Source organism: Brachycentrus maculatus, unplaced genomic scaffold (genome assembly GCF_059751285.1).
Source record: "Brachycentrus maculatus isolate JH-2025_06_01 unplaced genomic scaffold, ASM5975128v1 h1tg000046l, whole genome shotgun sequence".
NCBI lineage: Eukaryota > Metazoa > Arthropoda > Insecta > Trichoptera > Brachycentridae > Brachycentrus > Brachycentrus maculatus.
The window spans coordinates 1,284,581-1,311,273 of record NW_028280800.1 but is presented as its reverse complement, the minus strand read 5'-3'; the positions used below and the strand labels follow the sequence as shown (position 1 = coordinate 1,311,273).

The 26,693-nt window shown below is 30.6% G+C and overlaps 1 protein-coding gene across 1 annotated transcript in view; it reads left to right on the top strand.

Moving 5' to 3' along the window:
• Positions 1–7,363: 7,363 nt before the first annotated feature.
• cac (calcium voltage-gated channel subunit cacophony) overlaps positions 7,364–26,693 on the top strand; it is a 167,055-nt gene continuing 147,725 nt past the window's right edge. The window contains exon 1 of the mRNA XM_088277574.1: positions 7,364–7,496. The gene's annotated coding sequence lies outside the window, so the exon portion shown is untranslated. The remainder of the gene's footprint in view (positions 7,497–26,693) is intronic.

Here is a 26,693-nt window from a genome sequence, read left to right as displayed (position 1 = left end):
GTAGAATTGGGGAATGTTATACGTGTGTAAAATCACTTAAACCAACCTAGGACGGTCGTCAGCCCGTAAATGCTCAGACTTCCATATTCTTCTTCATCTTTGATGAGATGTCAATACTTTTATTACTTACCATATTTCACTGTTTCACTGTTTTACTAATATTGTCACTCAAAGGGGCATTTTCACAAAAATCTTAATTAAAAAGTGCTCAAGTGGTAAAAAACAAGTGTTTTCTTTAAATATTGTAAAAAGTGCTCAGTAATCATAACAATGAAATTTAAATACCAAGTATTTATATCGACAGATTGTCTTAAACATCTACTATCGGTTCGTAGTTTCATATGTACCATCGACAATATGTTGTGTTAATTGTTAAAAATAGTGTAAAAAAATACAACAAAGTTTTACTAAATATTTTAAGTATGCATCAAATATATATATTTGTTTAATTTTCACGAAAGATATCTCATTCTTGCAGTGTTACCAGACGAATTAAATTTAATGCGCCAGCTTTTTTTGTTCAACGTTTTAATGTATAAAATTTAAAACTTTGCATAAAACGGCGATTTTTTAAAACCTTTTATTAATGTCCTTTGATGAGATGTCAAAGATTAATTTGATTATTTAATAAAGAAATGTAAGTTATAATATTATAAAGTAGTATTACAGTTTTTTAAAGATTACTTTTAAGTGATAACCTGTAATTGGAATTTTATTTATTTTATTTTATTATATTTTGTTATTTTTTATAAATATTCTGTTGGTTTTCCAGTAAATAAATATATAAATGTAAAATGATTTTTTAAACAATGGACGATCAGAAATATTGTAAACCCATCAATTTCAATATTTCTGCAATTTGCATTGTTATTTTTTGCAAATCATGCAGAACGGGTTCCTTCAGAATCTGCAGTTACGAGAGCACGTTTTCAGTATTTTCCGGTAAACAATGAATCTGTTGTATTTTCAGTATTTTTTCTTGTAAGCGAAGTTGCGCATCGAATAACGTAGGGTGATTCTTATTTCAGAACAATTTAAAATGCAAAATAATCACATTTTTTTAACAAAATCTTTATTTAGAAACCTGGGTTTGCGCATTTGGGAGTTATTTATATTGATATAGATAAGAATGTCGTATTTCCATTCATTGATTCGGCAGGCCCTTTGTAGCAATATTTTTATATTTTTAATTAAAATTTAACTTGGTGAATGTCTCTGCTTCAATGAATTAGTGGTTTTTACCAAGTAAAAGTTAAATAAAAAAAAGATCTGGAAACTTTAACCTTGATGCTTTTTACTAAAAATTCTTTGATAAACAACTCCATTTTATCTTTTTAATTATATAAATATATGTATATATATATATATATATATATATATATATATATATATATATATATATATATATATATATATATATATATATATATATATATATATATATATATATATTTATATATATATATATATATATATATATATATATATATATATATATATATATATATATATATATATATATATATATATATATATATATATATATATATATATATATATATATATATATATATATATATATATATATATATATATATATATATATATATATATATATATATATATATATATATATATATATATATATATATATATATATATATATATATATATATATATATATATATATATATAGTCACACATCTTTTAATCCTTTTCCACACCCAATGGTACATAGGGCATTGCATCGTATTGATGCAGTGTTATCTTGATCGTTCCTGTATGAAGGCGAGGTAATCTCTCTTGCGCTCCAGTGGCCGGTCCAGGGTAATATTAAATTGATATTCTCCTCCTTCTTCAAACAAATAGGCATAGTGCACTGCATAATAATTAAATTTGCATTTTTAATTAAAAATTTTGCTTGGTAAATAAAACTGATCTCTTCAGATTCTATCCAGATTCTGTACATCTTTTAATTACTCTTTAATAAGTATTCATCTACCGACATAATCGTTCATCCCAATATAAATAAATGAAGACGATCGCTGATATCACGATTCCTGGTAATCCTCGACCAGGTCGCTGGTCACCGTGGGGTGCATGTAATAGTAATCACAAGCGCCCTTGTGCGTAGGGGTGCGCATGCGCATATCTCAGCGCATGCGCACGTCCGACGCTCCACCTTGCACGCGCCACTCTCTCCCCCGCGCCGGCGGAGACCGGACGTCCCGACGGCGCTCTGGAAGGCTTGACACATCACAGAATTGTGCAGAAGACCGAATCGAAAATCTTACTGGAATAAATATCCCATCACGATTAATGTCGTGTGGCCAGACGGTAGGTTGTCTGGTTGCCCGAATATATATGACGGACGGGGATCAGAGGCGTCGAGGCGCTGTTTAGAGGTGCCCAAGACAAGGGCAATTACTCTACAGTAATAGTCGACTAAGGGGTACCTGATATGATACGTACAGAAGAGAAATGTTCGTGCATATATATTTATATATATATATATATATATATATATATATATATATATATATATATATATATATATATATATATATATATATATATATATATATATATATATATATATATATATATATATATATATATATATATATATATATATATATATATATATATATATATATATATATATATATATATATATATATATATATATATATATATATATATATATATATATACATATATATAAACTGTGACACGTGTTTCGATGCATTCCGCATCATTTGCGGTGTTTAAAAATGAAACGGAATGCAAAAAAAACGTTTCATAATAGAGTTTAACAAATAGCGATATTTATCGAGTAAATATTAAATTAATAGCAGTGCGTATACACTACACAACGCATTAAAAAATACTCCTACGACTGTTGTCATCATTTTTAATTTTTCAATATCCACTCTCTTTGTTGAGCACATGGGGTTCACAAACTGCCTCCAGGTTCTTTTCCTAAGTAAGAACCTAGTCCTGAACTACCGACGGATTCCTCACTCTTTCGTTCCATATGCCCAAACCATCTCAACACGTCTTTCTTAATTAGTTTCATCGATAATGCTTATCTCAGCCTTGCATTTTTTTTCCTAAATCACCATTCGAACATCTATCATACAACGTTTTACTGCACATTCGTCTGAGATAATGCATTTCGTCTGCATTCAGTCTACTTGCATCCTTCTTTTGCCAACTCTTCAATACCATACATGAGTGTACTTCCATACGCTATTAAGTGCTTATATAGCCCAGAAGAAAATTTTCCTGAAACGAATGATATTTTGGTACTATTTTCATCGAACAGGTTATGATTTGAACATGAATAGGGCTTAGTAACGCAATATGGCCGAATCGCGACAGTATAAATTTCGAGTTTCATAATGTCAAACTTACATTACAATACATTACTCACTTTGAATTAGTTACTTATGTCACTTTTACTCCCACCATATTTCTTTTTCGATAATTATATGTTACTTACTTTAAATGTTAATTTTATTTTATAACTGTTCATAACTGTTGTATTTAACCTCTTCACACGAATATTTAGCTTTATATGGAGACGTTTTTTCACCAACTCAAATTTATGTCTCTTGTATGTTTCTTAGATAAATTAAATATGTTTTTTTTTTAACGATTGTTAAATATAAGTCTACATTTGTAATTGTAAATTAAATTTGGGATACATAATTAGCATAATTTTCCCTTTTTTGGTAAGTTGTATCCGAACGTAGTATTTTCATCAAAATTGAATTTTGTAGCGACATTTCTTGATGATACTGCATTCAAAATAGTAAAAAACAAAACTTGGAAAACTAAATTGAATTTGAAAACACTTGTTTTTTACCACTTGAGTAAGAAAACTAATTTTTATCGTACCTACTTACCAAAAGTGAATGCCGAGACAAAAATTTATATATATTTGGTTAAAATAAAGCTTTTTCACTTTTACTTAACGTGACCAGTGACCAAATTTCATCGTTACTAACATCATTAGATCAATTTGATTATGTCGCTGATCACTGTCTCATAAAAAGCTGTCGTTGTTTTACTTTATTATTACTATGTAATCTATATGTGCATATATTATATATATATATATATATATATATATATATATATATATATATATATATATATATATATATATATATAAACATATATATATATATATTTATATATATATATATATATATATATATATATATATATATATATATATATATATATATATATATATATATATATATATATATATATTACATCATCAAAATCATTAAAAATTACAAAAAAGTATGGTAAAACAACGAGTACTTAGCTTTTTTTTACTTTATTTAACTATACAGTGATCAGCAAATTTTACTTATTGAATGATGCGGAATGATTCCAAAACGCGTGTTATAATAGATTTTAATATAAAGTGTTATTTATCATGTGAAATTAAAATTTCTTATTGACATTATTACTACAAAGTGACATCTCATAGTTTTCGACACTATTCGTGTTTAATAAAATGAAACTCATTCAGTGGTTTATTATAAATGTTTAATTTAAAAATAAAAATAAAATCTATACCATCAAAGCTGATACAGATTTGGTCGAATATAATGCGTTGTGTTGTTCACCTTCCTTTCAGCGGCGTTTCAGGCAACATTTCAGCGTGCATCATCTGCGCTGAAACTGAAAGCTGATGAATTAGCACGAGGCTCAAACGTCACGGAAGAATGATTCGTTGTGATTGGCATTATCTGAATTTTTTAATTTTTATCAATATTTGAAGATCGTGATATTTTTTTTTTTTTTACAATTTACTACCGAAAACTGCATTGAAACACAAAACATATATAAATGTATATATATATATATATATATATATATATATATATATATATATATATATATATATATATATATATATATATATATATATATATATATATATATATATATATATATATATGTATTCAAATACCCGAAGTAGTGTATTTGAAGACCCCAGTCATTGGCCAGTTAATAAGTTTATATTTATAAACATAGTATGTAACGAACCATTAGGCCGCTTGTCCGCAAAAGTAGGCAGAGAGAATAGAACGCCACACCACGCTGTCTTTGCAAATTAATTTTTTCCACATTCATACTTGAATACTTTCAAATATTATTTAAATTAAGTTTCCTGTGTTTTTGTACTCTAATACGTTTGCTTTATAAATGTGTTTTAATGTTCCACGTTTCTAAAAAAACACACCTTTCTCAATTTTATTATTAACGCTTATCGCAGTCTTGCATCCTTCCCTTGTTTCTCTATTAGAACATTTATCATGTATCATCATGCCACACGATTGTCTGAGACTCCAAGCTTCACTTTCATGCATTATGGTTGGTACCAGGACTCCGTTATGCACTGCCAGTACAAGGCATATTTTGATCCTTATTAGGTAACCTCGTTTATCACCATCTACTGGTGCATAGGGCACTGTGATGAATTGATGAGGTGTTATCTTATTTATTAATTACGTGCAGGCAAGATAACCGCAGGGTAAGGTGGGATGACTTTTCTCGTTTAAAAAAATGCTTATTAAAATAAGCTTTTTACAGTTTGCTTCCAAAGTAACTTTTTTTCATTTTAGAAAATTAACAGCTTTTTGTATCTTCATATTCTTTTTTACTACTTTCCATTTGAACATCTTTTATTTCTATTTTTTTGTTGTTGTTTGGGAATTGATCAAGTTTGCATTAAAAGGGTATAAGTTACATTCACAATAAAAAACATTACATTACATTAAAAAAATAACATTAATAAAAATAAAGCCAAACAAACAATTCCACATTTATGTTAAAATAACTATTAAAACATCATCTCTCCACAAAAGAAAATAATACATGACATTCAGGATATTTGCAAAGCTTGTACCTGTCAAAGGCTGGTTTTAAACTCTTTTAGGCACTTTACACACGTATTTATCACCATTCTACTCATTATTGACAACCATACAACTCATATTTTGGAATTTATTGTGCTTCAATTGACACATTCTCTCATATGTTATTTCTCAGAAGCATCAATGTTTTAAATGAGTTAGTTTTGTAATTAGCTGAGATATTTACGCATATGTGTTTATTTATATTGATAAATCTAAACTAAAGACAACCCTTGAGTTTATGGCCATTAATTTTGACGCACTCGAAATATTGTGGCTTTTATTTTTACCCATCTTATCTTCAGCATCTTAAAATGTATCCTTTGAAAAGGTCTTATCTTATCTTTAGTGTCTGCCTCCGTAGTGTAATTGTCAGCACGCTTGGCTACCGTTCTCGAGGTCCCGGGTTCGATTCCTAGGGGGATGAAATAAATATAAGTGATTTTTTCACTCTAATATTTATTCAATATTGCCCTGGACTGGTACTTGAAGCGGAGGGCTGATTACCTTTCCTTCACGAGTTAACGATCAAGATAACACTGCGTTTATACCATACAGTGCCCTATGCACCATTAGAGTGCAGGTAAGGGGTTTGAAGTTTTGAAGTATCTTTAGTATCTTCCTCTTTAGATACATCACTTGATAAAGTTTATCCTATCTTTAGTATTTTCCTCTTAAAATATATCACATGAAAAAGTTAGAATGCTTTAAATGAGGATCCTTATATCGTTAGTTATAGCCGAGAAATTATTTATTACTCTTGCTCAGTGGGGAGTTTATGTTTATGTTTGTGAGCTAGTATTTTCAAACTTTTATTAGGAGTAAATAATGAAAAACGGAATGGTATTGAAAGCTGTCCCACTGCATTCCCAGATCTGATACAGAAGCATCTAGGCTTCCTGACAGACCCTCTCTTGCAAAGCAATTTATTGAAAATGTGAAACATAAAATTGTATCCCGATTTTACTGAAATGAAAAATTGAATATAGTTCTTGACTGGAGGTGTGCATTTTGTTAGTTAAGTATCTTCCTTTGAAAATATAACACATGAAAAAGTTAAAATGCTTTGGCCGAGAATTTTTTACTACTCTTTGCTAAATGGAAAATTCGTGTATCTCGTGTGTTTTCGAACTTTTATTAAGAGTGAATAATGAAAAATAAAATTGTACTGAAAGCTGTCCCAATGCATTCCCAGATCTAATGCGGAAGCATCTAGGCTTCCTGACAGAGCTCTTGCAAAACATTTTTTCAATGAAATTTATTGAAAATGTGAAACATAAAGTTGTATGCCGATTTTACTGAAATGAAAAATTGAATATAGTTCCTAACTGGAGGTTTGACAAAGGATAAGCAATATACGGCGGTGCATTTTGTCCGTTGGCAACCCCGCGTGGATCGGCGCCGCGGGGCGGGCGGGCGGCAGTGGCGCGCGCGCCTTCGCAGCGGCAGCACGCTTGTACCGCACACTGTCCCGCGACATGTCCGCTGCACCCGGCGGCCGCAGGGCCGTCTGAAGCCATGCCCGCCAGCGCCATCGCTCGACCCCACATAACGGTAACGACACCTCTCACAATACGATCCATCCACCTCCTCGCCGGCGCTGTCGCCCTGGTACTCGGTACGGAGCGAACTCGCGAAATCTCTAAACGGTTCTAAATTAAATGGTAATTTGGCATGATTGAATCACATTATTCGAGTAATTCGTCGATATATTATTTATTTATTTATTTAAATTTATTACTGCTATATTCTGTGAGTGTTTTAATTTTTTTTGTTCAAAACTGCAGAGTACCTACCTACCTACCTACCTAACTAATAAAATACCGTGTAAAAACTATAATATATGGTGTTTTGTGCGTGTGCTTTTTGTATAATAGTAATCGATTGCATTGGAATGATATTATAATCAGTTTACGATAACAAGTGCAGATTATAATTCGTATACGATCAGTGATCCGCATTACCCTTCCCCCCTTCGCTTCCCCTCCGCAAAGTTCCTTCCGAACTTGTCTTTTCCAACCCCGAAGGCCCGATGTGCTGGACAGTTGTGGTCGTAGGACTGACGGCTTGACACGAGAGACTGTTCACGTCAGATGCTCAGACGAGCCGAGGAAGAGAGAAAACCCCGAGTGAATAAAGAAATCCAGATCAGTGGCCGCGGCAGTTTCCCCATTCGCCCGACAGATGTCAGCTGTCGGCGTGTTTTCCCAGTTTATTTACACCACCTAGAGAGAATGGATTTTTTGCTTTTTTCACGTTTAAATTGCTATTTTTTCGGTTTTCACGACATGTAATCCGCTGGATACATGTTTATTTCGCTACTTATTCGTCGCATAGTGTTTTTCAGTTGTTGCAAACGACAATTTAGTGTTTTTCATTGTGTATGTATTGGAAATTTTTGCGTTCGATGGTCGGTGAGAAAATGGTACGTACCCTTTTGGGATTTTCACTAGATTCTCCACAAACAACCCATAACCCCGTACACTGTACCCTTTTGTTATGCAGTTTAACCAATTTAAACACGATTCGAACCATGAAAACATACGATTTCTGTGATATTAACGTTGTATTTGTTAAAGAACAGGCCCAACTCGTGAGTAAAAGGTCGTCCATTTTTCTCAGACGACCCAACATTTCACTAATTGTTATGCTTCTGTCTGGTTGTAAAGCTTACGGAACGTATTTTGTGACGTAAGCTCTATTGAAATGAAAACATGTACGATAAAATCTACATGGCATTGCACAATAAACGTTTATTTGTTACAAGTATTTGAATTTTAAAATATATAAATTGATACTCAATTCATTCATATTCAACTTTTATAAATTAAGAACTTAACTTTAAAATGAAGTAAAAAAACACTAATTGTAATATAATACGGTAATTAATGTTCATGAAAATGTAAAAGTAATAACACAAAATAATATAAAAAGAGAGATTATTTATCGCAAGAGATAAGCTCAATAATGATGTTTAAAAAAATAAATAAATCATGTTTTGGATACTACTCCTGAAAATGTTACTAATATTGCCTACATCACAGGCGCAAAAACTAAAAGGAAGTTGTTAAAAGTTCAAAACACGTAAATTATTTTTTTCTATTTTCACCTTCATAACTTGTAATTTATTTACAGTTTTTATGTTTAAATTACATATTATTTTTTGACATCTCATCAAAGATGAAGAAGAATATGGAAGTCTGGGCATTTACGGGGCTGACGACCGTCATCGGCTGGTTTAAGTGATCACTTTATACACGTGTAACATTCACCAATTCTACCCATTATTGACAACCACACTACTCAAATTCTTGGAAGTTCTTTATGCATGAACCAATTTAGAAACCTTGTTCGTGAATCACTAGAAATTCACTAGAGACATCTATTGGTGATATGTAAAGAAGCTTTTTATTTAGCAGAAACTCTTATATTAGTATGTGAGGTCAAAATCCTGGATTATATAATCACACACATGAGAAACGCCAGAAAATACCATTTTCATTTTTATTATTTAAGCTTATAATTTGACCAGATAATTTATTTACAACATTTTGAGTGTGTCCAAATACATGAGAAATAATTCTTAAAATATATTACTGTTTTGGTTATGTCAAAATGTGTCAAAAAATTAGATTTTGAACCACAAATTCATTAGTGAGTTGACCATTATATACGTAGGTATGTCATATACATACATATATTTTTTAATACATTTTTTTTAAAGTTCATCCAACGTCATATTCTTTATGAAGAATATACATTTCTTTTATACAAATATTTAATTATATAAAATAAAGAAAACTGTAATTTTTTACAAATTTTGCATAAATTCAATAAAAAGGCGATTTCTCCTAATGATAATTGATAATTTGTCGTTGCGTCTACTTTAAAAAAATTAAGTAACATTTTTACATAAACTTGTGTCTTTAGAGACTGTTTAGCAATTTTATTCTGTGTTTCTTACGATCAAAGCACTTGCGCATAAATATACTACATAACCAAGAGGGTTTTAAGATAAATATACATAAATGCAGGCAAATACACGACATTGCAACAAATGATAAGAAATGTCAACTTTTTTGCGCCTGTGATATAGGCAATAAGATTAACATTTTCAGGCTCATCTGATACAGGCATACTTGATATTCTGAAATGCATCGATACAAGTGCATGAGTGTGTGTGTGTGTGTGTGTGTGTGTGTGTGTGTGTGTGTGTGTGTGTGTGTGCGTGTGTTGTGTTTATGTAAGTTCATATTTAAACCTATTTATGATCATAGTTAATTAATTTATTTTGTGACAGCTGTTTCGCCTTATGAGGTTTCAAATTATTTGATAATACTCTCGCGACGCTAAAACGGTTGTCATAAAAATAAATAAAATAACAAAATAAAAAAATAATTAAAAAAAAACACAGATTCGCATAAAGAGTAGAGTGTTTGTGAAAGTTTTTAGCTTTGTACGAGTGTGGATATTTTTTTTAAAGTTTGCTATGAAATGAATATTTTAAGCCCCTTTTTAATTTGATTTTGCTTCTCACGAAATTCCTTCGTTTGTTTATCTACCCGATTCTATGAATTTTAAAAAATTAAAATATTACCGAAAAAAATCATAAACTCCAATAACTAAAGAAATGAAAAGGCCTATAGATTGAAACAATCAAGACATTTGATTATAATTCTCTTATTACGTACATATTTTTTAATGACGTGTGCCAAATACATATGTGTATTTCATCAATGAAAATGTTTTAATTTGTGATGTTTTCTAACTCACACCCAATGGTGCATAAGGCAGTGCATAATTGACGCAGTGTTGTCTTGATCGTTACTTATATGTAGGCAAGGTTATCACTACTGCGCTTTAGGGACTAGTCCAGAATAATATCAAATTAATAGTGAGTTTGAAATCACTCATATTTATTTTCAATCCTCTTGAGAATCGAACCCGGAACCTCCATCGCGGTAGCTAAACACGCTAACCATATACTACAGAGGCGGATAAATGTTGTGACATTCATAATAAATATATTTTTAAAAAAGTTTAAAAAAAAACACAATTCCAAACCTTGAAGTGAAGTGTGCAACCCTTTATGGTTCATATACATGTACATTACAATAATTAAAGAAAACACTTGTTTTTTACCACTTGAGTAAATTAATTAATAATTTAATTACTCAAGTGGTAAAAAACAAGTGTTTTTTTTATCAGTGTAACATGTTTTACCACAAAGTTGAAACAATAAATAAAATACATGAACATTACATAAATTGCAATGCTTAAATAGAATTGTGGAGGTCCTCATCAAAAAGTTATATTTCCAATATTGCACAAAAAAATCTTTTAAATGCAAATCTGTTCTGTTTACTGTATTCTATCGAAATTTTAATTAAAGTTGCGACAAAACGTGACAAAGTGACCTGTGTAAAACCAATATGAAATCATGAAATCGCACCAAAACGTAACAATTTTACAAGCTAGAATTTCCTTAAAAGCTTTTTATCGAGAATACCTTACATTCCTTCCTTATTTTTATATTCGATCATCTATCATACATCGTCTTGTCGCAAATATGTCTGAAAATTCACAATTCAATTGCATTCTTTGAATTGTGCTTTCATTTTTCTTTTGTCGATTTCGTGCTTCACTTTCATACATTAGAGTTGCAACCTTCAACCGTCTGAGAGTTTGCATTTCGACTGTATTCAATAAATGTTTTATTCGTTCTTCCTATAATAAATAATAAAAACCCTTATCCGCACTCAAATGGTGCATAGGGCACTGTGTCATATAAACGCAGTGTTATCTTGATCGTTTACACATGAAGGAAAGGTGATCAGCCCTCCGCTTCAGGTACCAGTCCATGTTAATATTAAATAAATATTACAGTGAACAAATCACTTATATTTACTTTACCCCCCTTGGGAATCGAACCCCAAGTAAAAAAAACTGCCAGATATGTGAACGAGTATTTAAACGTACTCAAAATATTTATTGTTACTGCAGACAGTTGGTAAAATTCTGTTTCAAATTGTTGGGTAATATATTGAAAATTAAACACGGTTATTGGATTAAATTCTACTTTTATTTACATATATTAAATATATGATAACATGTGACGCGTTTTGTCTTATTAAGACATTATATAACACATATGTGTGTGATAATGAGTGTTTGATAATGTCTTAACAAGGCGAAACGCGTCATCATATATCGGTAGTGTAATGGCAAATCTTTCAAATTTTTCATTTTCTAAGTTTGTTCCACAAAACGTCTAAAATAGTGTATTCCATAATCTAGGAAAAGGATATACCTGTAGTTGCAATATTTATTTAGTTTTTTAAAGATATGTAATATGCCATCCGAAAAAATATTTAATTTCACAAGTTTGTTTTTGCTCTACTGTAAAATTTGGTCTGAGACAGATATACCCCTTTGCCTTTACACTACCGATATATGTAAATGAAATTAGAATTGTATCCAATAACCGTGTTTAATTTTGGATTACACAACAATTCACCCTCGAAATGTTGTACAGTTTCATTTCTATCACATTTACATGCATTTTTTAAAATTCATTCAAATGGTTGCCTTCAAAGCTTCAGTTTTCAGGCGTTTTCAGGTCCCACGAGCAAGTTGAAGTTTGGATTCGTACCGTAGACGATCTCCATCCCCTTGCACCCTCCCTTACCAACCCCAAATACCCCGTGACGTGTCGCGCATGCGTGACGCGCCAATACAGTCCGCGTGACTTCCAGCACCCGACCTGTCACATTCGTGCCGTCGACGTATATTTTGTATTCATCCATTATTTTTCCTCTTTCCTCTCATTCACTAACGATATCAAACGTTTTGAATTAAACATATTTATTTAAAAAATCATCTTTGTTGTGATTACAACATTTTTGAGATGATAACATTGTTGAGATAATAAAATGGGAGAGACTCACAATATCTATGTTCTGTGTTATGTTCTAGTATATTGACGTACCCTACGTAAAGTGCTCTAACCACATTTTTGTCAATTTTGAGATATTTGGTGTACGTTATCAACTAACCGTTATCTACAAATATAATAATCACACAAACAAAAATATTAAAAATAAATTACGCCTAGTCTTCAGGCGTATAAGACGCTATCTATATTGAATTTTTGAAATGAACTGAACTCCTAAAACGTTAACTACTCAATTTTGACAAAAACATAAAGTTTTAAAACGATTTAATACCTTATTTTATCATGTTTTTGAATGTTTAATACTAGTTTAGAATTTCAGATTAAATGGTTAATTAATAAAAAAGAATACGTTAAAAATATCTTCTAAGCTCTCTCCTGTAAAGTAACAGATTTGCAGATAGAGTACTTCACGCAGGGGCCGTCGATTATGTACCCACCAGTAAAAAATAAAAATATCCGCTTGTTATCTACAACTTTCGCATGAATTATGCAGTAGTCTATGTTCCCACTGATTAAAAAAAAAGGCACAGCTTCTACCCCCTCTTCATTCCTTAACGTCACAAGGATACATCTTCAAAGTTTAGGAAATTTTAAGTGTGTCAAAATTCTTTACAAATCTGGATTTACTCTATTTAGCAGTTATTTTTGCATTTTCGACATCTTAATACAAATTAAGAAGAATATGGAAGGCTGGAAAGTCTTTTACAGACCTTATGACCGGTTATAGCCTGATTTCAGTGATTGTTTTTTTACACGAGTAACATTCATCATTTTCTGCATTATTGACAACCACACTAGTCAAATTTTGATTCATCACCCTTTTTAAAATCAAAAACCCGTAAAACCTCTATTAAAGGCTTGTCTGCAGGTAGTATAGTAAGGATAGTGAAGATAAATGTGAAAAATACATCATATTTACGAATATATGATCAATTTTATGACGTTTCATCAAATTTTGAAAATATATTTTTTAACGACAAAAATTGAATCTTTTCTCAATGATTTTATTCATTAAAAAATGTGTTTGACAGTATAATCATGTAAAAATTACCTTTTGCGATTTCCGATTGATAAATAATTTTAAAAAATTAAACCCTTATCCGTATCTAATGGTGCATAGGGCACTGTGGCATCGTAGCGACGAAGTGTTGTCTCGGTCGTTAATTGCATGAAGGAAAGGTGATCAGCTCTGCGCATTTTGTACCGGTCCAGGGTGATATGAAATAAATATGCGAGTGAAAATCACCCAAATTTATTTTGACTACCCTAGGAATCGAACCCAGGACCTCCAGCACAGTAGCCGAATAAAATAATACTAAACAATATCGTTTTTGAAAAAATGAAGAAATTTTAAAATACCTGTACTAAAATTTTAAAAAAATTACAAATATCTTCTTGTATTGCAACATATTCAGGTTATTTTTTTATATTAAATATCAGCCTGTAAACAGCATTTGGGGATTCTACCATATATTGCTCACTCCTTTCAACAACGTCATATATCAAAAATCGTCAATTTTCTGATGTGCATGTTTTCGGAATGTTCAGAAAATGTACTATATCCTAGCGGAGATAGCAAATTTTTAACTTAATATTTACCTGCTACAGGGCAAAAAGTCTTTTCATTTTGAAAAAAAAGTTCATGTTTAATTATTTTTTTTAATATACTATTTTTTTCCAAATGGAAAAAAAAATTCAGTTTTACCTAAAATGATCTATTGCACAGAAAAAAGTTCGATAAGTGGCTTGATATTTATTTTTAATACGTTTCATTATATTTTTAAACTTTAAAAACGATCTCCTGAAAAATCATGTTTTTTATATGTGACATTGTTGAAAGGAGTGAGCGATATATCAAATATATCACTTGCACACATAGTTCGGATTTAAACTGCAGTAGATACTGTCACATAAAGCGTCCACCGAGTTAAAATATCGGTTATATCAGTGAAGCAAATGGGGGGGAAAGAGAGAATTGGATAAAAATGTGATAGCGAATTTAAACCGACCACAGATGCATTTTAAACCCATGCATTTTATCTCTTTCGGTCGAAATGCTAAAACCACTACTGCCATAATTCAATTGTGTTATTGTTAACACTGTATTTATAATTTTCAGTCGGATTCAGTGCCAACTTTTATTAATTTAAACAATTATCATAACAGCAAATTGACATTTAACAAATTCTGTATTCCGAAATAGTATCAAGTCTACACTCATATATGTGTCGCCTACTTTCGAAGTCTGCCAGATCCAATTTTATAAGATTTTAAAATAAATACTCTATCGAAATGCCAATTGTGGGTTTGCGAGTGTTTTTGGCTAGAATTTTTACTCATGAATTACATGAAATCATAGAATCTTTAAATATAAAGAGTAAATTCATTCACGAGTAGGCGTAGGCTATGAAAATTAAAAAGTTGAAGCCTCAGTTGGGTCATGATAAGCGGTGTTGCATAAGCCGTAGCTAGATTTCAGAGTCACTTGGATGTTAGGTAATTAAATAAAAAAAACATTGTGGGTTTCAAAATGTTTACATACTTTAAAACCCTGCTAAAAAATACTCAAAAACTGCGTTGTATTTCAAATTCCGCCATATTCATGGAACTTACCTTCTGACTCATATCGGCCAATCAGAGCGGGAATAAGTCAAAAATTAAAATGACGTCATTATCGGTTTGTGTGTGAAAAAATGGGAAAATTCTCTATTTCATAATATTTTATCTAAAGATAGACAAATCTTTTAAACATATATGTTACCCGGAGAATTTTTAATTTTTTGCAAAATCAACTTACATGGATCTGGCGGATTTCGAAAGTAGGCGACACATATCGCTCACTCCTTTCAAGAACGTCATAAATCAAAATACTTGATTTTTCAGGAGAGCGTTTATAAAGTTTAAAAATATAACACAATGTATTAAAAATAAATATCAAGCCACTTATTGAACTTTTTACTGCGCAACAAAACTTTTTAGGTAAAACCTGAAGGTTTTTTCTCCATTTAAAAAATATTTAGTTTATTTAAAAAAATAAGGAAACAATACCTTTTCTTCAAAATGAAAAAACAACATTTTCTGCCCTGTAGCGGGTAAATATTAAGTTAAAAATATGCCGCTTTTGCTGGGATATAGTACATTTTCTGGGTACTCTAAGAAATCCCTAAAATGCACGCCAAGTCCTACCAAAATTCATTTTTAAATCGAGCCTGCGATATGTGGAATATAAGGCTTAATGAAATAGACATCAATCATGTTTCTTTTAATACGTTTAAGAGAATTAATATTTTTAATTAATGTTTTACTGAGTAAATACAACTATTTCTTTAAATTTACTGTGACACGTGTTTCGATGCATTCCGCATCATTTTCAAACACCGTATTGTTTACCGGTAGATTTTAAGAAATAGTGGTATTTACTAAGTAAAACATTCATTAAAAATGGATAGATTTTACCACAAAGTGACTGCCGAATCAATTAATGAAAGCTTTAATATTGTGGATGTCCATTTGACTAGTTTATACACATGTAATGTAAGTTTATTATATAGTTATACTTTTATGTACATGACAGTTTATTTTTATTTTTAGATTACTTAAGTGAAAACCTCTGATTGGAATGTTATTTTTTAAATTTTATTATATTTTGTTATTTTTGTTAAATATTCTGTTGGTTTTCCAATAAAAAATAAATAAACAAAAAAGATTTGTAACAAGTACACTGACATATAAATGCCAGATAAACTAAATTACGTAGTGTTGGCACTCAGAACTGAAAGTTGTTCGAAGGCTGTAGGAATCTTGTTACCGGGAGTATGTGTGTCCGCTGTGATATAAGCGAAGTGGGAACTTTACTAGGTCTTCTGTGAAACTGGGCTGTTAACCGCCTCATTCATAATCTCCTGGGACTCTGTATAATATTACACATATCGTATGTGTATAATATATTGGATTGAATCGTTATTTGAAGTAGGTATTGAATAACATGGAGTAAACGGAGAGGCCTCCGTAGAGTAATGGTCAGCATGCTCGGCTACCGTACTGAAAGTCCGGGGTTCGATTCTAAGGGGGGGTCAAATAAATAACAGTTTTTTTTTCATTCTAATATTTATTCAATATTACCCTAGACTGGTACCTAAAGCGGAGGGCTGATCATCTGTCCCTCATGTGTTAACAACAAGGAAAACACTGCGTTTATATGATGCAGTGCCCTAGTACTATCGAGTGCGGATGAGGGTTTGAAAAATGAAATGAAACGGAGAAGATTAGACGCCAGTTTCGTATTTATTTGATTAGTCAAGTTTTATTTAATGATCTTGGTTTTGCAGGGATCACTGAATAAATAAAAAAGGTACGATATATACATATATATATATATATATATATATATATATATATATATATATATATATATATATATATAAAATTTTCCATGTTGTTGTCATGGGTAGAATAGCATTTTTTTAAACAGTGTATGAAATGATCACTTAAACTAGCAAATAACAGATCGTTTGCCTTGAATACCCAGTTTTTATTAATTCACTAGAGTTCTGCAATTTTACTGAGTTATTAACATAAATCATAAAAGTATTTTTTAACATAAAATTACAAACCAGTCTGATGATATCAGTAAAATTACAAACCAGTCTGATGGTAACGATTAAACCCGATTACTAGTCAAATAAAATATGTGTGAAAAAAACGATTTAGTTGTTAATTTTATTATATAAAATACAGTTCCACCAACAAATTTCACTATAAAGTTTAAACTTAATTCATAACAAATTTTATACATAATAAATATAATTGGTTGCACATGAATTTAAATCATAACAGGTAAAAAAATATCATATAAAATCTAACAAGTTTAAAAAAAAAAATGGGTTAAAAAAAATAAATCTGCCTTTTTCTAGTTTAAAAATAATACCTTGGATATTCATTAAGGTGTAGAATAATCTCATCTAAGTCATACATTAGAAATGTCTGCTTTCTATTGTTTTACTTTTTCATTTAAACAGACTGAGCCGCAGTAACGCGTGGTTGGGTACTTCTAGTCTTAAATACAATTTGAATCAAAGTTTGCAAATAAAAAATAAAATATGTTTTAATACATATTTAAAATATTAAAAAAGTAAAAATGTGCTCCTTACAAATGAAAATTATGGAGTTCTACAAATTAAACCAATAAATTAAATTAAATCAATAAAAAAACACATCTTTACTTGGAAAATTAAAATAAATTAAAATACGTTTAATTTTGATAAAGGTTAGGTTAGGTTATTTTCTGACATCTCATCAAAGATGAAGAAGAATATGGAAGCCTGGGCATTTACGGGGCTGAAGACCGTCATAGGTTGGTATCAGATGCCCCGTAAATGCCCAGACTTCCATATTCTTCTTCATCTTTGATGAGATGTCAGAAAATCATATGAAAATAACTCCTATAATTAGAGATAATCCAGATTTTGTGACAAGTATTTGGACATACTCAAAATGTTGTAGGTTAGCTTAAGCTGCATTACGTTAAAAACATATGTACTTAAAACCATAAATTATTTATGCATTTTAAAATTTACCATCTTAGTACTCAATATTTATTATTAAATTTTAATGTGTAATTAAGAAACATAAAATGTTGACGGCAAATGAATTTCAAGCCTTTTCTCTCGAATAGCTGATTCAATAGAAAAAACGTTCTTGGATGAAGTGCCTTTTCGTGCCCAATCTGAGGCCTCTAGTGATACTCTCAAGAGTCTTCTGTCCTTGCGTCACCTTCACACAGATATACATACTCGGTCTTTTGAGATCATCATATAACTTAACCTTCGACAGCTGATAACACTTCCAATGCATGCCTTAAAATATACGTTTTTTTTCTTAATCGCGTTATTGTCCCCTGTTGAGAACTCTATCTCACTTATTTATTTTTTTTACAAAAAAATTTAATAATATTAGTATTTAACCACTCATGTCTACCGGTTTCGAGACGTAACCGTCTCTTCATCAGGACAATCACTAATACAGCATGCAAACAATACCACCCTTCACCACCATAGCACCATTTACATACTTGGTTATGTTATATATGTATATTTATATACATATAAAACATTTATAATATATAAACATATATATTATGTATATTTAAAACTGACAACCACACCGCTTCCCTGCGGGGGTAGGCGAAAAGAATAGAATGACACACCACACGGTCTTTGCAAACATTCTTTGCCTCTTCCTCATTCATGCATCTCCTCATACATACCCGCTGATTATTTAGACTCCTAACCTGACCGCTTTCAAGTATTTGACATACCTGATTGTGACAAGTTTTATATAAATATTTTATATTTTTATTTCTTCAAATATATTCTTTATATATAATATATAGATTATACATATTACATTTAGTACAAACTATTATTTACACTTAATTTATATTATATATATATATATATATATATATATATATATATATATATATATATATATATATATATATATATATATATATATATATATATATATATATATATATATATATATATATATATATATATATATATATATATATATATATATATATATATATACAGTGGGTGGCCAAATTATTAGGGACACTTGTCCTTTTTTGTAATTTTCAAGTTTAAATGAATTTTATGATCAAATAAATGTGTTCTAATTAAAAAAATATTATTTATTTTTGTTGCTGGTATGATTAATATTGTTTTTAAGGCGTAGCAATGCTGCAAAATATCAAAGAAGTAAATTTTTTTCTCATTTTAGTGTTAATTAGTGAAAAATGGTGTTTGTGTGAGCTCAGTTAATATTTTTTTAAACCATTTTTCTGTATGTTTTTTGAGTCCAAGACTATGAAAAATTAAGTATTGTTTAATAATTTATTAGTTTTGCTAATTTAATAAGTTAATTTCAATTAATTTTTAATTAAAATTCAATTTAGTTTGAATTGAACCTTAATATTCTAAATTTAAGTATGGGCAAGTCTTTAAACATATCTCCAAGAAAATGTAGGAAAGTACCAACCTAATTACTTCATTCCACATATTTCTAAAGAGAGATAGCAGCACTCACAGGTATTTCGAAGTCAGGAGTCAACCGGATAAAAAGAAAAATTCATAGAAACCCACCTCTAGAAGCAGCCCGCGTCTGAAAAAGTGGCAGAAAAACGATCACCACTCCGCGTGGTCACTGTAAAATCAGGGACATCTATTTCCAAAATCGTAAAACGTGTGTTGATTGTCCACTACGTTGATAAGTGATGTAGGAATCAACGCCTCCAAAATGACAGTTTGGAGACGGTTAGTCGAAGTAAATCTAATTGGTCGACGTCCAACCAAAAAACTACGCCTGACTGAGGCCATGAAGAAAAAACGACTCTTATGGGCCAGAGCACTCCAGAATATGACTGTTTCGGATTGGAATCGAGTATTTATGACTTACATTTGTATAATAAAATAAGAAGATAATAAAAAATACACATTTTTGCAATCATGGTAATACTTTATAGGTCTGCTTCTAAGAAGAGTCAACATTTAAAATTTTGGTGGGAAAAACTGAATTCGTCCGACGGGGCCCAGGAGAAAAATTCCACCCGGACTGCCTGGTAAAGAGGGCTAAAAACACCCTGTTAGCATAATGTTGTGGTCCATGATCTCATTTTAGGGTATGGGACGCCTCCATATCATGGAAGGGACCATGAGGCAAGACCAGTACCAGCGAGTACTGAAAAGTCGGCTCCAGCCGAGGCTAAGGAATGGTTCCCTGGTGATGAAGAGTTGTGTTTATGCATGAATTGATGCCGTGTCATAAAACCAGGAGTGTTACCGCATTCCTGGCTGAAAAAAACGTCTGTTGAGTATGTGTTTTGCCTTGCCCGGGCAATTTGCTGGATATGAACCCCATTGAAAACATTTGGAGGCTAACGAAACGGGAAATTGCTAAAAAAGTCATCACCACCAAGCGGTTACTGATAGAAACTCTTATCAGAGTATGGCATGGTAACCCTAATCTTCGGCACAATATAAAAATCTGCATAGAAAGCATGCCCCGACGTTTGGAAGTTGTCATCGCAGCAAAGGGTGTTATTACTAAATATTACGGTTTTTTCTTAAATTTTTGAATAATCACTCTTTATGATAAAAATTAATTACTTTTATTAAATGTTTGATTACATTGTTTCTAAATTCTAAATAAAGCACCCCAATCAATAAAAAAATAATTAAAAAACCTAATTGTTTGCTCATTTAATTCATTTGAACATGAAAATTACAGGAAATTCGAAGTGTCCCTAATAATTTGGCCACCCACTGTATATATATATATATATATATATATATATATATATATATATATATATATATATATATATATATACATTATATATATATATATATATATATATATATATATATATATATATATATATGTGTGTGTGTATTTGATAGGGACAAAAATGATTGGATTTTTTACGAATATTTAGTAACAACGTCACCCGTACATAAATAGTTCAGTAATCTAGGGTTAATAATATAAAAATCCGAACGAAATTTTAAAAGCCTTTTTTTGTGTAATCGCTCGCCCTCTGTGGCGGGGTAATATGACGTCACGGGAAGATAAAGGTAGGGAGCAGTTTCCAGCACACTGCATAGGCAAAGGGGATGATAATAGCATTTTGAATGGTCGAAGGTCGCGCGGCCGCTGGGTACTGGGTGGGGAGTAGGTACAGGGGTTGGTTCTCTCAAATCTTTTGAGCCCCGATAACAAAAAGTTTTAAATATTTTCCCGCAAAATGGTGCCGAACAGTGGCGTGCAGAGTTTTTACGACGGAAGAAAATTGTGTTTTCAATAATTTAAAGAAAAAAACACTTATATTTGAATAATTTATATTTGAAGCTAAAACTGGATTTTCCATTTTATAATTAAAATATAACTTCGTTATAAGTTTGATTGTGATTGTGATTTTAAAACAAAGTTGTATTTTAATTAATTTAAAAAAAAACTTGCCACAGATCACTTCTTTCGCGGCTTTTCTTAAACAAAAATGGTCCCAGAAATCAGTTCATGTCAAGCTTTTTACTTAAAAAAATAACAATAATTTAAACTAAAAAGTATTTCACTGCAGTAACAAAGGCACTACTTATATGCCTTCATGAAATGCAGCCAACTGATATTATTTTGTATTAAAAAATGTACTTACAATATGGAGTGGACTGTTTTTTTTTGTTAAAATTTAAAACAAAAACATAAATGATAAAGGAAGAGAGAATATCTTCATATATTTTATTATTATTATTATTTTTTTTTTTTATTCCAAACCTAGTGATAAAGTGTGCAAAATATGTATTTAAAATAAATTTCATTAAATAATAATAATAAAAAATATTCATAACAAACATAAGCCATAAAAAATAAGTGTGAGTCCTTCTCCAACCAAAAGAGGTTAGTCTCTTAATTGGAGAGAACTGCAACTCTAGAAAGGTATAGAAAATGTATTAAAAATTATTTTTAATACTTTTTTAAACATATTAAATAAAAATTAAAGAAAACACTTCGTTTTTTACCACTTGAGTTTTATTATAGACTACATGTTTCAGAAGCTAAACTTCCATCATTCAGGTCTGTATAATAACTAAAATATAAAATATAAAATTGTTCTATAAATAAGGAGAGGGGAAAGATAAAGTATAAAATATAAAATATAAAATTTTATATTTTATATTTTAGTTATTATACAGACCTGAATGATGGAAGTTTAGCTTCTGAAACATGTAGTCTATAATAAAACTCAAGTGGTAAAAAACGAAGTGTTTTCTTTAATTATTGTAACATGTCTTACCACAAAGTTAATGCCGAAACAATAAATAAAATATTAAATAATAATTAAAAACCTTTCCGGTCACAAATTTTGAACCACATATTCAAAATTTTAATATTTTGAGTGTTATTTTAGTATTGATAATTTTCAGTATTATTTAATGCTTATCATAATAGCGATTTGACTTGATACAAATGCTGTTTTTCGAAGCGCACATACGTGTGCAGATTTTTTGCAGTAAAATTAGATTCACACCATATTGCATGAATGTATGTTGTATTATATTGTATACCCATACATTATATTATTTATTGATTCGGCATTAACTTTGTGGAATGACATGTTGATTTTTTAAAAATAAACACTTGATTATAACACTTTAATGAGTTTTATTTATATATACGACTAGTTTCGAAAACTTTAAAATGTTTCGAAAGTTTTAATTTTTACCAGAAGATGAAAACATCTGTATGTTTTTGAAACTAGTCGTATATCTAAATTAAACTCATTAAAGTGGTATATTTAAATGCTTATTTTTTTTAAATAACTACCCATACATTGTAAAAGTGCAACGTTTTATTAAAAATTTTAAAGAAATCTGTGTATAACTTACGATGATTCAAGATTATGGACAGACGAATATTTACATTTTTATCAAATAAAAAAAATTCAATTTGGTAATGAAGTTTTTCAAAGATTTAGTATTTAACTCGATCGCCCAACTCTGATGCAATATACATTAGCGAAATTAATACATTTCAATTAAGATGTTATTAATATCCCTGTAATTGTTATAATACAATGGTTTTTCTCTCTTGCTTTGTAACATTACACCTCTTTCTACTCGTATGTGCGTAAATTATCAATATAAAAAACTAAGCCCGTGATTGTAACGGCTTCCAATATCAAGTAACACTATTTTTATGCCACCTTTTTTGTCTATTTTGACCTAAAACTAATTATGGTTGGATAATTTTTCCTTAAAGGACAAAATATCACAAATAATTTCATAAAAACAACGTAAAATGAATGAAATTGGATACCCGTCAAACCAGCCGATGGTCATATTGAATGTGTCATCGACCATTAGACTCGTTCTCTTCAATCCTTTATGATAGTATAATATGTCCACCCATTACAGCTGAATCCTTACAAAACATGACAAAGGTGGCCATTATTTCTTTAATTCATTTTTTCATCTTACACATAACTACAAATTACTTTATGTATTAATTTTAAATCAAACACAGATTTTTTGAGTCTACTAAGTTGTATTTTATTAACAAAAACACATAAAAAAATAATATTGTGACAATTGTTTTGCCTTGTTAAAAATGCGGTAACTCATTTTATTAAAATTGAAAATCGGTAGCCATACTGTTTTACATACGAGTGGGTGGAAATTATAACACATAAAATTACAACATATAAAATTATGCATAACATTTTGAGTGTTACCAAATACTCGTTCGCAAATCTGGATTATCTCCAATTACAGGAGTTATTTTTCATATTATTTTTTGACATCTCATCAAGGTGCCATTTCATCATCTTTCATTAAAGAGATGTCAAAAAATAATATGAAAAATAACTCCTGTAATTGGAGATAGTCCAGATTTGTGTACAAGTATTTGGAAATACTCAAATGTTGTAAATAAATTAACTAGTCAAATTATAAGCTAAAATGATAAAAAATTAAAATAATATTTTCTGGCGTTTCTCATGTGTGTAATTATAATCCGGGATTCGGACCTCGCATACTAATATAAGAGTTTCTGCTTAATAAAAAGCATTTCTTCGTCTCACCAATAGATGTCCCTAGTGAAGTTCTAATGATTCAAGAACAATGTTTCAAAAATTGGTTCATATATAAAGAACTTCCAAGAATTCGAGAATTGTGGTTGTCAATAATGGGTAGAATTGATGAATGTTACACGTGTGTAAAGTGATCACTTAAACCAGCCTATGACGGTCGTCAGCGTCGTAAATGCCCAGACTTCCATATTCCTCTTCATCTTTGATGAGATGTCAAAAAATAATATGAAAATAAATCCTGTAATTGGAGATAATCCAGATTTTGTCAGCAAGTATTTGTGAAGTAATGCATAATTCATTATTTTATATGTTCATCCTTGTATCGTATTCCCGAAATCTACGTATTATGAAAGTAGAAGTAATGTCAAAATAATATTTAAAAATAAAACATCTCTAGGTTTTATTGTATGACAAAATTACAAACAAATATCCACAGATCGGCTGTCCAAATTTAAAACACAGTAAGGGACATTTTTTTGTAGTTGGTTTTTTTTTGCATTTATGGACTAAGTAGACTCTACACAGTCCAAAAATGCAAAAAAAAACTACTACAAAAAAAGTCCCTTACTGTGTTTTAAATTTGGACAGCCGAGATGTCATTGCTATACATCATTCCAACTGACAGATGGTGTTCGACATTTATTAACGTCGATACTCCTTTGAGGAAAATTCGCACCGACATTCATTTACGTCCATACTCCCGGAATGATTAAGATAAATGTTTTATCTCACAAGGCTTGGAATTAAGTCAAATAAATAAATTACTTGATTTGTATGATGTGTCGACACAGCAACGGACGTTATTATATTGTCTTCTTCTTCTTCTTCATATTGTTGTTGGCCTTGTGGCCTGTTTTTAAGAGGGATTAGCCTCCTGTGAAGTCAATTCCCAGCTATCGACCCATCTCTTTGGTGGTCTGCCCGGGAGTCGTCTAACATGGTGTTGGCCGTAAAGTGCGATGTGGGGGAGTCTGGATGGTTCCATTCTCCTCACATGCGCATACCACTGCCTCCTTCGTTACCTTCCCCACCTAACGACATCTTCGATCTCGCATATTTCCCTGATCCTGGCGTTTCTTATTCTATCTCGAAGACTCTTGCTTGATATACTTCTTAGAGTCTTTATTTCTGACACTCTAAGCGCGTTTTTTGTGGCGTATTATTTTATTTATTAAATTTTTATATTTTTATTTATTAGAAAACCAACAGAATATTTCAACAAAAATAACATAATATGATAAAATACAAAAATATAACAATTCTAATTATAGGTTTCCACCTAAGTAATCTAAAAATAAAACAATTTAAATAAACTGTCATAAAAGTATAACTATATAGAACATTTCTTTTTCAACTGGTCAAATAGACATCAACAATATTTCTTTTAAACGTCTTAAAAGAAACATTATTGATGTCTATTTCATTCAGCATTTTGTTGCACATATCGCAGGCTCGATTTAAAAATGAATTTTGGTAGGACTTTTCTTATATTGTATTACACTCTATCCGGGCGTCGCGGCGCGGCCCACGCGCTACAGGGGCTGGCGGCCCGGCCAGGCGCCGCCGCGCCGGGCGCCGCGACGCCTCCGTCTCCTCTCCAGCCACCGGCTGCCAGACGAGATGATAATAATCATTCTGACGTTCATGTCGCCCTGGTACATATATTCTACCAGCCGTCACAATAAAACGGATTTAAAATCGTTACCAAGGATTTTTACTACCTTTTTTATATTATTTTTTGACATCTTAACAAAGATTAAGAAGAAGAATATGGAATTCTTGGCATTTACGGGGCTTACAACCGTCACAAGCTGGTTTAAGTGATCACTTTACACACGTGTAACATTCACCAATTCTACCCATGATTCAATTCTAACCACACTACTCAAATTCTTGGAAGTTTTATATATATATTTGATTGAATTTCGAAACATTGTACAACAATCAATAGAATTTTCACAAGAGACATCTATTGGTGATATAAAGAACTTTAAAATAAATATTTATTTCATAACTAACATTGTAAAAATTACTCTTAATTGAAAATGGCTTGTTACTACGGTAACAACTACATTCGTCTTATAAATTTACTGTACTGTACTTCATACAGTCGATTCACTTGCTCAAACCATCTCAACACACGTTT